The 15,751-nt window shown below is 42.2% G+C and overlaps 1 protein-coding gene across 1 annotated transcript in view; it reads right to left on the bottom strand.

Annotated features, from left to right (window-relative positions):
* Positions 1-15,751, bottom strand: part of ADPRM (ADP-ribose/CDP-alcohol diphosphatase, manganese dependent) — a 323,254-nt gene that overhangs the window by 97,385 nt on the left and 210,118 nt on the right. Inside the window, exon 6 of the transcript XR_014013981.1 lies at positions 10,992-11,178. The gene's annotated coding sequence lies outside the window, so the exon portion shown is untranslated. The remainder of the gene's footprint in view (positions 1-10,991; positions 11,179-15,751) is intronic.

Here is a 15,751-nt window from a genome sequence, read left to right as displayed (position 1 = left end):
TTGTGGTTACCATGAGGTTCACACATGACAGCCTATACATATACCAGTCTATTTTAAGTTGATAACTTAAATTTGAACACATCTTAAAAACTCTATATTTTTAGTCCCTCTTCCCATGCTTTACATTTTTTTTTTTTTCCTAGATGGTGATGCCTTCCGAGGACCTCCATGGGTTCACCAACCTGGAAACTCTCCAAATACTTTCTTTTTTTTTTATTTATTGATTTTTTTTTTAATTTTTTGCTTTATAACAAATTAAATCAGTTATACATATACATATGTTCCCATATCCCCTCCCTTTTGCGTCTCCCTCCCACCCTCCCTATCCCACCCCTCCAGGCGGTCACAAAGCACCGAGCTGATCTCCCTGTGCTATGCGGCTGCTTCCCACTAGCTATCTACCTTACGTTTGGTAGTGTATATATGTCCATGCTGCCCTTTCACTTTGTCACAGCTTACCCTTCCCCCTCCCCATATCCTCAAGTCCATTCTCTAGTAGGTCTGTGTCTTTATTCCTGTCTTACCCCTATGTTCTTCATGACATTTTTTTCCTTAAATTCCATATATATGTGTCAGCATACAGTATTTGTCTTTCTCTTTCTGACTTACTTCACTCTGTATGACAGACTCTAGGTCTATCCACCTCATTACAAATAGCTCAATTTCATTTCTTTTTATGGCTGAGTAATATTCCATTGTATATATGTGCCACATCTTCTTTACCCATTCATCCGATGATGGACACTTAGGTTGTTTCCATCTCCGGGCTATTGTAAATAAGGCTGCTATGAACATTTTGGTACATGTCTCTTTTTGAATTATGGTTTTCTCAGGGTATATGCCCAGTAGTGGGATTGCTGGGTCATATGGTAGTTCTATTTGTAGTTTTTTAAGGAACCTCCATACCGTTCTCCATAGTGGCTGTACCAATTCACATTCCCACCAGCAGTGCAAGAGTGTTCCCTTTTTTCCACACCCTCTCCAGCATTTATTGTTTCTAGATTTTTTGATGATGGCCATTCTGACTGGTGTGAGATGATATCTCATTGTAGTTTTGATTTGCATTTCTCTAATGAGTAAAGACGTTGAGCATCCTTTCATGTGTTTGTTGGCAGTCTGTATATCTTCTGTGGAGAAATGTCTATTTAGGTCTTCTGCCCATTTTTGGATTGGGTTGTTTGCTTTTTGTTATTGAGCTGCCTGAGCTGCTTATAAATTTTGGAGATTAATCCTTTGTCAGTTGCTTCATTTGCAAATATTTTCTCCCATTCTGAGGGTTGTCTTTTTGTCTTGTTTATGGTTTCCTTTGCTGTGCAAAAGCTTTTAAGTTTCATTAGGTCCCATGTGTTTATTTTTGTCTTTATTTCCATTTCTCTAGGAGGTGGGTCAAAAAGGATCTTGCTGTGATTTAGGTCATAGAGTGTTCTGCCTATGTTTTCCTCTAAGAGTTTGATAGTTTCTGGCCTTACATTTAGGTCTTTAATCCATTTTGAGCTTATTTTTGTGTATGGTGTTAGGGAGTGATCTAATCTCATCCTTTTACACGTATCTGTCCATTTTTCCCAGCACCACTTATTGAAGAGACTGTCCTTTCTCCACTGTACATTCCTGCCTCCTTTATCAAAGATAAGGTGACCATATGTCTGTGGGTTTATCTCTGGGCTTTCTATCCTGTTCCATTGATCTATCTTTCTGTTTTTGTGCCAGTACCATACTGTCTTGATTACTGTACCTTTGTAGTATAGTCTGAAGTCAGGGAGCCTGATTCCTCCAGCTCCATTTTTCGTTCTCAAGATTGCTTTGGCTATTCGGGGTCTTTTGTGTTTCCATACAAATTGTGAAATTTTTTGTTCTAGTTCTGTGAAAAATGCCAGTGGTAGTTTGATAGGGATTGCATTGAATCTGTAGATTGCTTTGGGTAGTAGAGTCATTTTCACAATGTTGATTCTTCCAATCCAAGAACATGGTACATCTCTCCATCTATTTGTATCATCTTTAATTTCTTTCATCAGTGTCTTATAATTTTCTGCATACAGGTCTTTTGTCTCCTTAGGTAGGTTTATTCCTAGATATTTTATTCTTTTTGTTGCAATGGTAAATGGGAGTGTTTCCTTGATTTCACTTTCAGATTTTTCATCATTAGTATATAGGAATGCCAGAGATTTCTGTGCATTAATTTTGTATCTGGCAACTTTACCAAATTCATTGATTAGCTCTAGTAGTTTTCTGGTAGGATCTTTAGGATTCTCTATGTATAGTATCATGTCATCTGCAAACAGTGACAGCTTTACTTCTTCTTTTCCGATTTGGATTCCTTTTATTTCCTTTTCTTCTCTGATTGCTGTGGCTAAAACTTCCAAAACTATGTTGAATAAGAGTGGTGAGAGTGGGCAACCTTGTCTTGTTCCTGATCTTAGTGGAAATGGTTTCAGTTTTTCACCATTGAAGACGATGCTGGCTGTGGGTTTGTCATATATGGCCTTTATTATGTTGAGGAAAGTTCCCTCTATGCCTACTTTCTGGAGGGTTTTTATCATAAATGGGTGTTGAATTTTGTCGAAAGCTTTCTCTGCATCTATTGAGATGATCATATGGTTTTTCTCCTTCAATTTGTTAATATGGTGTATCACGTTGATTGATTTGCGTATATTGAAGAATCCTTGCATTCCTGGAATAAACCCCACTTGATCATGGTGTATGATCCTTTTAATGTGCTGTTGGATTCTGTTTGCTAGTATTTTGTTGAGGATTTTTGCATCTATGTTCATCAGTGATATTGGCCTGTAGTTTTCTTTCTTTGTGACATCCTTGTCTGGTTTTGGTATCAAGGTGATGGTGGCCTCGTAGAATGAGTTTGGGAGTGTTCCCCCCTCTGCTATATTTTGGAAGAGTTTGAGAAGGATAGGTGTTAGCTCCTCTCTAAATGCTTGATAGAATTCACCTGTGAAGCCATCTGGTCCTGGGCTTTTGTTTGTTGGAAGATTTTTGATCACAGTTTCAATTTCAGTGCTTGTGATTGGTCTGTTTGTTTTCTATTTCTTCCTGGTTCAGTCTCAGCAGGTTGTGCATTTCTAAGAATTTGTCCATTTCTTCCAGGTTGTCCATTTTATTGGCATAGAGTTGCTTGTAGTAATCTCTCATGATCTTTTGTGTTTCTGCAGTGTCAGTTGTTACTTCTCCTTTTTCATTTCTAATTCTATTGATTTGAGTCTTCTCCCTTTTTTTCTTGATGAGTCTGGCTAATGGTTTATCAATTTTGTTTATCTTCTCAAAGAACCAGCTTTTAGTTTTATTGATCTTTGCTATCGTTTCCTTCATTTCTTTTTCATTTATTTCTGATCTGATTTTTATGATTTCTTTCCTTCTGCTAACTTTGGGATGTTTTTGTTCTTCTTTCTCTAATTGCTTTAGGTGCAAGGTTAGGTTGTTTATTCGAGATGTTTCCTGTTTCTTAAGGTGGGACTGTATTGCTATAAACTTCCCTCTTAGAACTGCTTTTGCTGCATCCCATAGGTTTTGGGTCGTTGTGTCTCCATTGTCATTTGTTTCTAGGTATTTTTAAATTTCCTCTTTGATTTCTTCAGTGATCACTTTGTTATTAAGTAGTGTATTGTTTAGCCTCCATGTGTTTGTATTTTTTACAGCTCTTTTCCTGTAATTGATATCTAGTCTCATAGCATTGTGGTCAGAAAAGATACTTGATACAATTTCAATTTTCTTAAATTTACCAAGGCTTGATTTGTGACCCAAGATATGATCTATCCTGGAGAATGTTCCATGAGCACTTGAGAAAAATGTGTATTCTGTTGTTTTTGGATGGAATGTCCTATAAATATCAATTAAGTCCATCTTGTTTAATGTATCATTTAAAGCTTGTGTTTCCTTATTTATTTTCATTTTGGATGATCTGTCCATTGGTGAAAGTGGGGTGTTAAAGTCCCCTACTATGATTGTGTTACTGTCGATTTCTCCTTTTATGGCTGTTAGTATTTGCCTTATGTATTGAGGTGCTCCTATGTTTGGTGCATAAATATTTACAATTGTTATACCTTCTACTTGGATCGATCCCTTGATCATTATGTAGTGTCCTTCTTTGTCTCTTCTAGTAGTCTTTATTTTAAAGTCTATTTTGTCTGATATGAGAATTGCTACTCCAGCTTTCTTTGGGTTTCCATTTGCATGGAATATCTTTCTCCATCCCCTTACTTTCAGTCTGTATGTGTCTCTAGGTCTGAAGTGGGTCTCTTGTAGACAGCATATATATGGGTCTTGTTTTTGTATCCATTCAGCCAATCTGTGTCTTTTGGTGGGAGCATTTAGTCCATTTACATTTAAGGTAATTATCGATATGTATGTTCCTATTCCCATTTTCTTAATTGTTTTGGGTTCGTTATTGTAGGTCTTTTCCTTCTGTTGTGTTTCTTGCCTAGAGAAGTTCCTTTAGCATTTGTTGTAAAGCTGGTTTGGTGGTGCTGAACTCTCTCAGCTTTTGCTTGTCTGTAAACATTTTAATTTCTCCATCCAATCTGAATGAGATCCTTGCTGGGTAGAGTAACCTTGGTTGCACGTTTTTCTCTTTCATCACTTTAATTATGTCCTGCCACTCCCTTCTGGCTTGTAGAGTTTCTGCTGAAAGATCAGCTGTTATCCTGATGGGGATTCCCTTGTGTGTTATTTGTTGTTTTTCCCTTGCTGCTTTTAATATGATTTCTTTGTGTTTAATTTTTGACAGTTTGATTAATATGTGTCTTGGCATATTTCTCCTTGGATTTATTCTGTATGGGACTCTCTGTGCCTCCTGGACTTGATTAACTATTTCCTTTCCCATATTAGGGAAGTTTTCAACTATAATCTCTTCAAATATTTTCTCAGTCCCTTTCTTTTTCTCTTCTTCTTCTGGAACCCCTATAATTCGAATGTTGGTGCCTTTAATGTTGTCCCAGAGGTCTCTGAGACTGTCCTCTGTTCTTTTCATTCTTTTTTCTTTATTTTGCTCTGCAGCAGTTATTTCCACTATTTTATCTTCCACCTCACTTCTCCGTTCTTCTGCCTCAGTTATTCTGCTATTGATCCCATCTAGAGTATTTTTCATTTCATTTATTGTGTTTTTAATCGATGCTTGATTCATCTTTAGTTCTTCTAGGTCCTTGTTAACTGTTTCTTGCATTTTGTCTATTCTATTTCCAAGATTTTGGATCTGGGAAATAGAATCTTGGATCATCTTTACCATCATTATTCTGAATTCTTTTTCAGGTAGACTGCCTATTACCTCTTCATTTGTTAGGTCTGGTGGGTTTTTATCTTGCTCCTTCTCCTGCTGTGTGTTTTTCTGTCTTCTCATTTTGCTTATCTTACTGTGTTTGGGGTCTACTTTTTGCAGGCTGCAGGTTCGTAGTTCCCGTTGTTTTTGGTGTCTGTCCCCAGTGGCTAAGGTTGGTTCAGTGGGTTGTGTAGGCTTCCTAGTGGAGGGTACTAGTGCCTGTGTTCTGGTGGATGAGGCTGGATCTTGTCTTTCTGGTGGGCAGGTCCACGTCTGGTGGTGTGTTTTGGGGTGTCTGCGGATTTTTTATGATTTTAGGCCACCTCTCTGCTAATGGGTGGCGTTGTGTTCCTGTCTTGCTAGTTGTTTGGCATAGGGTGTCCAGCACTGTAGCTTGCTGGTCGTTGAGTGAAGCTGGGTGCTGGTGTTGAGATGGAGATCTCTGGAAGATTTTCGCCGTTTGATATTATGTGGAGCTGGGAGGTCTCTTGTGGACCAGTGTCCTGAAGTTGGCTCTCCCACCTCAGAGGCACAGCACTGACTCCTGGCTCCTCAATTTGGGATGATTTGTTGTCTATTCATGTATTCCACAGATGCAGGGTACATCAAGTTGATTGTGGAGCTTTAATCCGGTGCTTCTGAGGCTGCTGGGAGAGGTTTCCCTTTCTCTTCTTTGTTCTCACAGCTCCTGGGTCTCAGCTTTGGATTTGGCCCCGCCTCTGCGTGTAGGTCGCCGGAGGGCGTCTGTTCTTTGCTCAGACAGGACAGGGTTCCATGCTTTACATTTTTGATGTCATATTTTACATCTTTTTATTTTGTGTATCCCTTAACTCATTATTGTAGCTATAGATAATTTTACTTTCTCAGGTTGAAGCTCCAGGACAAGTAAATAGACCTTTTTCACAAGCAGACTGGAGTTGTGCTTCAGTCTGCTGTTTGTGCAGTGCCCAGTGTGTGGCAGTCTGCCCAAAACTGTTTTTCCAATTGTTATAGCCCCAGGGGGCCCAGGAATGCAAGCCCCTCTGGCCGCCAGGGCCAGGTGATCAAGGGGCATCCCCTGTATGGTCACTCACTGGCTTTAGCAAGGCTGTAGGAGACTGCTGGGGGTGGAGCATGCCTGTAACTGTAGAGGCAGGGAAATATTATTGGAGGTGGGGCACACCTGCTGTTTAACCATCTTAGACTGCCCTGCCCCCAAATCAAAAATTTTTGTTATAGCAGCAGAACCTGTTCTTTGTATGCTGAAGCACATGAAATAGGTAGGATAAATTGTCTTAAATGCTCTGGTCAAGGACAGGATGAAGAGACTGCACATTCTCCCTCCTCTTAGATGGTTCACGAGGCATTTGTGGATTCAAATAAGAACATGGATGTTGAGTGCTGAAGAGTCACTTTAAAATCTGACTCCATGGATGTGTGATCAGTGGTTAGAGTTAAAGTCACATTTGAAAGGAAGGTGGCCCACATTACCCTTTGATATTATGATAGATCACAGTCCAAGCCATTAACAAAGCCGTATTTATATATGAGTGGGGTCAACCGATTTGAAAAGAATAAGCAATAATCAATCAATCAATCTCTCCCCTCTCCCGCCCGTCCCTCCCATGTGGCAGGATTGATGAGTGAACTCGGAGCCTGCTTGAGACTGACAAAGTCTCCTCCCTCCCACACACCTGAGCACTCATCCTTGCCATGTTGAGAGGCGCTAAGACCCCAGGACTAGGGTGCTGGCTCTGGGAGGAGATGGAAGCCCAATCTGAGTTTCAAGTTTTATCATTCAATTCTGCTCTTTCAGAGAGCTCTGCATTGGGGTGTTGGGTACAAAGGGGTTCTTTGTTCCCCATAGAGCTTCCCCTTATATGTACCTCTTTAGGGGAAGAGGTGATGGATCAGAAGATGAGAATATGGGCAGTGCAGAGACTCTTGCCCTGAACAACATCAAAACCTACTCTTGACCTAACAATATGCTGTTCTGAGATGGGTGAAGGCATCACAGGTGGCACTGGAGCTGAGCCATGGAGGATGGGTAGAAATCTGACAGGCAGATGAAGGTATTTATTCCTCAGGCTCCCTGAGAGGCAGGGAGGGGAGTATGTGGGGCAAGGTTGCCCAGGAGCTTTCCTCCAGCCACAAAGGCATACTCTGCTTCTTTGATGTTCTCACCATCTAATTTGAGTTGTCTAAGTGATGGATGGGCTGGGAGGGCTGTTTCTCAGCGGGTAAGGGATTCTGAGTCTGCTGGGTCAGCATGTTTTTGGCAGGCTGTCTGTCTTGATTTGTTGCTTTGAAGGACCGTTGCTCAGAAAGCCTTTGTTATCAGCAGAGCCTGGAGCTGCTGGGTCATGTCTGTTTCTGTGCTCTAGCAGGCATGCCATGCCAGGCTCAAAGCTCTGTTATCTTTATTATTCAGCCTATAGTAACTCCATGCCTGGAGGAGGGATAGCTCCAGCTGATCCTTGGGCAACTCTGTCCATTCAATGTTTGGCAGGCTGAGGATTCTGAGATGGGGTGTGATCTTTGTGTTTACTGCTGGGGACTTGTTGAGTAGCTTGTGAACTCAGGTGGAGAATGAGACACTTGACAGAGATAACATAATAGCAAGTAGGATTGCCATGCATTGTATTACATCCATGCATTCAATCACTCATGCAGCAAACATTCACCAAACTCCTATTTTATTCCAGGTACTGGGCACAGATAAGACATGGTGCCTATTTTCCCCAGGAATAAACCAATAAACATAGCATGTGAACATGCCATGTCAGAGGGAAGCTCAGGGGCCCTCTGGAGCATGGAGGAGGGTTTCTGTCTTAGCCTAAGATGGGGTGTGGTGTGATGAGGTCAAGGAAGACTCAACCTCTAAGCACCCAGCACACCAGATAGGACTGTCATAAGGACCGAATGACTATTTCAAGGATCCATAAACATTCTGTAGATGGTAAAGCAAAAGAGAAGAACAGATTTTATTGTTTTTATTGCTACCTCTGGCTACACAGCACAACGGAATTCTTCAAACAACTGTGGTGCCTAAAGATCTGATTCAGATTGCCTGTGCCTCTAATCTCCAATATCCAGCATTTTTCTACCTCGCTTCACCTTCTCAAATGCTTTTCTCCCAACCCTCTTCTTTACCAATCCCCAAACCACATATTCCTCAATAGTATGTTTGATCTAGCTTCATATGGAAAACTTTTCTGAGCACACGCATTGCAATGTCTCCCTCCCGCCTCCCTCACTAGACTCCAAGTGACCCTACCTGCCAACCATGCTACTAGGAGGGACGGCAGACTGTGAGGGAGGACCTGCTCGCATTCCTTCTGGCCCCAAGCTCCAGCAGTTCAGATGCCTGCCACAACCAACATGGCTTTCCAACGTTCTTAATGTTGTCCTCCATTTGTTTTATGAATTCTCCCACCCAGACACCCAAGCAGCACCCATCTCGTGGTGGCAATTTACCCAAGTTGTAGACAAAGCTTTTAGGAAAAATATTATCTGAGATGCCTGTGTTACTGACTGTGGAACCTGAAAAGGAGTGGGCAATACCAAGCCTCAGAATTAAATCTGATTACTTTGGTCTACAGTTCCAACAGAAATTGTTTCAACATTTAGTCAACATGTGCCTGGCATGTTCTAAGTGCGAGGCACCATGCTATAGCGATAAACAAGACAAGAACTCTGCCGTCAGGAGTCTCAGAATTCAGTAGGAAGCAGACAGGTTAGCTGGCAGTTACGATGCAGGGTAGTGTTGGCTGTAACAAAGGCTTGTTCTAGATACAGTGGGAGCTCAGGACAAAGGGCCTAACCCTGCCTAAAGGTCAAGAAAACCTGCACAGAGGCCAAGGAGCTTTAAGCTGATCCTACTTTAGTATCTGATTTTCACAATGAAAGAAAATGCATTTTTATGATTATATATTACCACTAGTACAATCATATAGAGAACTGCTGTTAGTCTTACGGTGTGTTTCTGTTTAATTTTATACACTGAGATTCGTACATACAAACTGGAATCGCACAGTGTCACGCTGCTGTCACTTAGCATGGTGAGCATGAGTTGTTCTCGTGCGATATAACAAAAATACATTTTAAAACATGACTGCTTGGCATTCTATCATCTGGATATATCATGACTTACTTAACCAAACCTTGCTGTTGAACATTCAGGTTATTTTCAATTATTCAATATTATAAATAAAACTGTAACTGAGAGGACCTTAGAGATTATGTAGTAAAATCCTCTCACTTGGCAAATGAGACAACTGGATTCCAATGAATTTAAATGACGGGCCCCACATCCTATAGCTAGCTAATTTACGAGTTGGGTTTGGACTCCTGATGAAACACATTTGGGGAAGGAGGGAGGAAAGCGGGTTATCTGAGGAGTGATAAAAATGAGAAGCACTGGAAAAGCACCACGGGCAGGCAGAACCGAGGACCCCAAAGTGGAGAGGAGTGGGGAGTGTCAGGGTTTTGATGGTGCCAGTGCTCTCGTGTGAAACACTGCCCACTCAAGGATGCTGGCACCACCTCTCAGTGTGCAGCAGTGTGAGAGGGGTGTGCCTTCTCAAAACAACTTGACAGTGTGTATCAAGAACCTTGGGAAAACCCTTGAAGAGGACGGCCCAGTAAGCCCACTCTTTCCATGTTCAGGGGTAGTCATTGAAACATCGTTTATAATACACACACACACACACACACACAAAAAGACAAACCAAATCAATAGGATAGATGGACAGAGCCTGAATATAGGCCCACAACAGACTGGGTGATGCCCACCCACACTGGGGAGCACCGTCTGCTTTACTCAGTGCATTAGAAAAACGACCCAGTCCTCCTCCTGAGTTAGAGAAAACTCAGCCTTCCTCCTGTGTGTCTCCTCTACTGTTCACACAGGACACTCACAGCACTTCCGGTCACCAAAGATGTGCATTTCCTCCCACCAAACAATTCACAACCCCAGCGGGGTGTCCTACAATTTAACTCGACTCTGACACTACCTACCTGGAGATGGCGTCCGATCCCACAGGTGAAGGACTCTGTCCTACAAGACTGCTCCCCACCCCACATTAGATGCTAACTGACCACACATTAGATGTCAACCACAAGTCCAGTTTGTCACCTGGGCTTCTGACCAATTGGCTACAAATTGGAGGTTCCCGCGACCCCCTCTTCAGATTCGATGAATTTACTAGAGCAGCTCATAGAACTCGGGGAAACACTTACTTCCATTTACTAGTTTAACAAAGGGCATCATAAAGGACACAGATGAACAACGAGATGAAGAGACACTTCCTGGTGACCAGGCCCCCATCCAGGAGTGCACCCAGCGTCACCTCAGTAGAACAGAAGACGAGCCTAGTGCTCTGATGACTTAGAAATTTACAGGTTTTAGAAGCCCCTGTGTCAGAGACAAGATCAAAGACAAATATGGAATAATAGATGCGCCAAGTGTTCTTATCACTTAGCAACTTACATGGGTTTTAGGAGCTCTAAAGGGTTTAGGGCACAGAGGCCAATACATATATATATATATATATATATGTTCTATTATTTTCTATTCCCTCACACAGTCTACTGAGCCAAACGCTAATCTCTTCTGGAAACACCCTCACAGACGCACCCAGAAATAATGTTTAGCCAAATATCTGAGGACCTCGTGACCCAGTCAAGTTGATGCATAAAATTAACCATCACAACATTGCATGTCAGGGAAAGGTTAAGTAGATTATGGTACCTTCGCAAGAGGCTGTCGTGTTCTGTGGTGGCCTCTAGTTCCTTTCCGATGTTTGCTTTTTCTGGCTCGGCTGGGCCTCACTGCACGTCTCGCCACCAGGCTGCAGCTTACCTTGTTCAGTTCAGCCTCTACCTTGGGTCTTCCAAACATGTGCTGCGCTCTTTCCCCTCTGCTAGGGTAGTGGGATCTGAGGAGAAAAAAGAGATAAACACATATTAAACGCACTATTTAGATGGAAGGGCATTGCTCTTTAAGTAAAAAAAATGTTAAGAGTAATAAAAACCTTTATACTCTTTTAATCCAGGAATCCCACTTAATGTAAGTAAATAATTAAAAAACAAAACAGGAAGAGCTAAAACTAGCAATACTACCACACTGCAAAACTGATAGCAATTTAAAATCCAACAGTATGTAATCAGTAATTTAAAATACAGTGAGTGCATATAAGATGGTACTGGGTAGCTTTAAAAAAATATGTGATAAGACTTAAGATGAAACCTGGGAATATTCTTATGTTATAATGTTAAGTAAAAAGGCTGGTTACAACCGTGTAAATATTCATTAGCACAGGGGAAAAAAAAGATCGAGAATAAAGACAAATTTTAGAAATTGTATAAGACCTGTGATATTTCATTTGATGTGTTTCCTTCAGTTCCGAAAACCTTCTCTAATGTAGTCACATTGGTTTTGCAATTAAAAGTAAAGAATTCTACCACCAGCAGCCATTATAACATGGTTATTTTTGTGTATCGAGACATTGAATGAAATTCACTTGAACATGGCCATCGCATGGCTGCCAGGCTTTCAATGGGAGGCCAAGGAGCCCAGCGCCTGCGGCTGGCCTGTCTTCAGCCATAAGAGCATTTTCCCACCGCAGGCAGCTGGGGTGCGAGAGATGGAGCCCAGCAGATGGTGTGGGCTTGTGCCTGTGAGTCGGTTGTGTCAAAATACATTGTACTTGGCGCCTTTATGCTTCCTAGCACCAAGAGACACACAGTTCCTTCCTTGCAACTTGCTCAAAGTTTTTTGTTTTTTTCTAAATATGGATTTCACCCCCAAATTTGGAGTTTCTCATGTCCCACAGGACACCCGCTGGCTCTGCTCCGAGTGCGAATTGAAGGAAAAACATCATTCTTGTTTTCCATTCCTGAGTCTGCATCCCATGATGTAGATGAGCAAAGCATACAAGGACTAGACCCCATGATGGCCATGCAGTGAGTAGCAGCTCAGGTGATCCTCTGACAAGTGGCTCTAAGCACGGGGCAGACGGACAGCCGGCACTCCAAGCCCATCTAAACCAGCTTAAGACCACGTGGCTCAGACCTGAGCTCGTCAAGTGGAGGTGGAAAGGACTAGAAAAGTTCTCTAACCCTACCTCCTGTGCTTTGCACAAACCCTCCCATTCTCCCACCCCCATGAAGCTGTCAGCCAGCTTCGGCTTGACCACAGCAACGATAACAAAATTTTCAGAGAGCAGCAGATGTCAGAATCATCTTCCATACCTTGTGCTTTGTGCTGCCTCTCAGGGAGTGCCACTTCTAAGCCCCAAAACACAGGAATGCCTACTACGTGCCCAGCACTGTTGTAATCTTTCACATATGTTCATTGATGTCATCCTTATAATAATTTTGTAAGTGGATGCTAATATTACCCCAATTGACAGATGAAGATACTGGGGTCCAGAGAGTTTGAGTAACTGGTCCAAGGTCAAAGTCAACGGCTGGTAAGCTGTGATGCTGGGACTCCATCCCAGGCTACCTGACTCCAGAGGCCACGCTCTTACCTCCGCTCTGTTGCCCACTGAGTTTACATCCACCTGTAAGACCCGCTTCTGCCTTTTGGAGTCAGACCATAAAAGGGGGCTTGACTCCCCCTCTACATGCTAAGTATTCAAATATCTGAGCATCGTCTTTCTACCAGCCCTTCCATAGGCGCTTCCACTAAGCCCTCAGCACACCAAGCCCTACATCTGCTCAGTCCCACCACTTCACTGCTCAGCTGAGCTTCACCAAGCAGAATCTCATTTGTTTTCATATATAGGATTGTTTCACACGGGAGCCTCTGATGGCCAAGTCTCCCAAGGGTAATAAACCAGATGTATAATTCCCTGCCGCCTCTATCTCAAACCCTCCAGAGGGGATCGGAGGGTCTGGAATCATTCAGAAAGGGAGGCGAGAGCTGTTAGTGCATTAGGACAGAATTTCTCCATCTTATTTTCAAAGAAGACTGGCTTTTCATTTCCCCAGAGACTTAATATAACTACCAAGTGAGGAGGAAAAAAAGGGGGAGTAATAATTTGTAAAGTTCCCAAGCAGGAAAGGAGCCACTGCTATCTCTGCTTTCCACATCACCACTGTAAACCCTGGCACCTGAAAAAAGTGGGAGGGGTGGTTGTTCTGACTGTATAAATTGCCAAATGCTGCTGATAAACTCTGACCTATTAGTGGGAGCCTCTCTACTAGAGCTAAGTTTATGTTATCCATGGAAAGAAACAACGTGAAGGAAAACAAAAGCCGGCAACCAATCAGAACAGACACGTGGCCCATCAGAAAAGATGCTGGTCGATAGGATGCAATGTTTCTACTGACTAAATGACATCCAGCATAGACCTCCTCATGAGTAAGTTTGGTCAACATTCAAGCCAACGATGTTTACTAAAATTTTTAAATTACCACAATTTTCCCCACACAGTTAAAAAAGAAAGTGTATTTTACATCAACAATGTTGTTTGTTTGCTCTCTCCTTTCTCCCTCCCTCCCTCCCTCCGTCTCACCTTATAGCATCCTCTCCCTTTCCCGTGTGTTCTGAAATTACATGATGGTAGATCTTTTCTTTTTTCTTTTTTAAAGATCCATTGAGATAGATACTGAGCTTGCCTTTTCAGTCTGGAAACGCATACACCTCAGACGTGGAAAACTCTACTGAAATATTTCTTCCGAAAATTCCTCCATCCATTTCCTGTCCTCTGCTATTCTTAACCCTGCCAACCGATCCCCTATATTTCTTGTTTCTTTTATCTTTTTGCTCTATTTGTGAGGGAGTCTCTCAACATCATCTTCCAAAAGCTATGTTGAGTTTTTCATCTTCTATCATATTTTTAACTCCCCAAAACTTTTCTCACTTGACATTCCTTTCTTTAAAAAGAGCATCCTGGGGCCTCCCTGGTGGCGCAGTGGTTGAGAGTCCGCCTGCCGATGCAGGGGATACGGGTTCGTGCCCCGGTCTGGGAAGATCCCACATGCCGCGGAGCGGCTGGGCCCGTGAGCCATGGCCACTGGGCCTGCGCATCCGGAGCCTGTGCTCCGCAACGGGAGAGGCCACAAGAGTGAGAGGCCCGCATACCGCAAAAAGAAAAAAAAAAAAATAAATAAATAAAAAATAAAAAGAGCATCCTGTTTCTGTTTTACTGTACAATATTTTTCTCATGTGTCCATAGACATTAAAAAAAGGATTTTTAAGGTTCAGTTCTTCTGCCAGCGTTGTTTCTGCTTTTCCTCTGAGGGTCTTCTTTTCTGCTCTATCACGTCCCTCGTGAATGAGGTTTTTTTTCTTCAGGTCTTGGCCGTCCTCAGTACCGAGGCACTACGAACCTCATAGGAATCTGTGTGCCTGAATAGAGCTTTTGACTAAGGCAATCTGGTTAATGTTGTTTGGTTAAGAGATTCTCAACTATTGATTTCAGAATATCTTTCTTCTTGGTCAAGCCACATTCCTAAGAAATGATTTTGCTATCTACTTCCTGAAAGTGTAGCCTGACTGGCAGCCTTCCACAAGCCAAGGGGAATGATCCGATCATTCAATATATATGTTTCTATTTTTCCCCCTATTTTCAGTAAGATACCCTATCCACAGCTACTCTTAGACTCCCTGAGTCCAGAATCCCTCTGGTCCAACTCTCTAAGAAGGAAACCCCTAATGTTCTTCCAGAATGTTGGATGATGTCACCTGGCAGCAGAGATTTGGGAGGGAGTCTTATCTAACTGCATCTTATACAGAACTTTAACTGTATCTCCGATTTTCAGCTTTCACTGCATTCCCACTTTCGGATGTGTCTGACACCTCCATTTCTGAGATTCTGGAGTTCTGCAAAGCTAACGGTCCTGGCCAATTTGCTATCACCCATTTGCTCTCTGGCTTTCAAATTTTGTGCTACTGCTATTTTCTTTCCCAATCTCTTTGTTCTTTGGGTTCCATGCCTTTTTGACCCCTGTATTTTTACTTCTGAGGGGTTTCAGGAGGGAAATGCGATTTAAAAAATATGTTCCACCTGATATATTTAACAAGAAGTCACAAGCAACAAGCCTTTACCTCTTCCTTCACGCCAACAACTTACAGGAAGGAAATGGCAGTAGTGGCAGTGGTTGCCCCTAGGGAAGGGAGACTAGGGAGAGGAATGCAGACTCTTCTCTATATACCCTCTTGGACAGTTCAAATGTTTCACCATGTGCAAAAATTACCTTTGCAAAACTAATTAGCCAATGTTACAAAGACAAAACAAAAAAGCTTCTGTGAACATCTTTCTCTCTGTGACTAGCACACGTTAGGAAAGAGTATCGTTGTCACAGCTCATGCCATCATACAGCTTGCTGTAAAGACATAACCCCAAATTGCATTATTTTATAATCTGCATAATTTATACAATTTCCTTCAACCTTGAATCAAGGTTAGAGGGAATGTTATTGATCACCAAAGGCTGTCAGTTGCTAACATCCAAGCGTGGCAGACATCTGGGTTGACATCCAAGTGTGACCTCTCTTGGT

This window comes from Mesoplodon bidens, assembly GCF_964165515.1.
Source record: "Mesoplodon bidens genome assembly, chromosome: 19".
NCBI classification, from domain to species: Eukaryota; Metazoa; Chordata; class Mammalia; order Artiodactyla; family Ziphiidae; genus Mesoplodon; species Mesoplodon bidens.
This window is presented reverse-complemented; position numbering and strand designations above follow the sequence as displayed.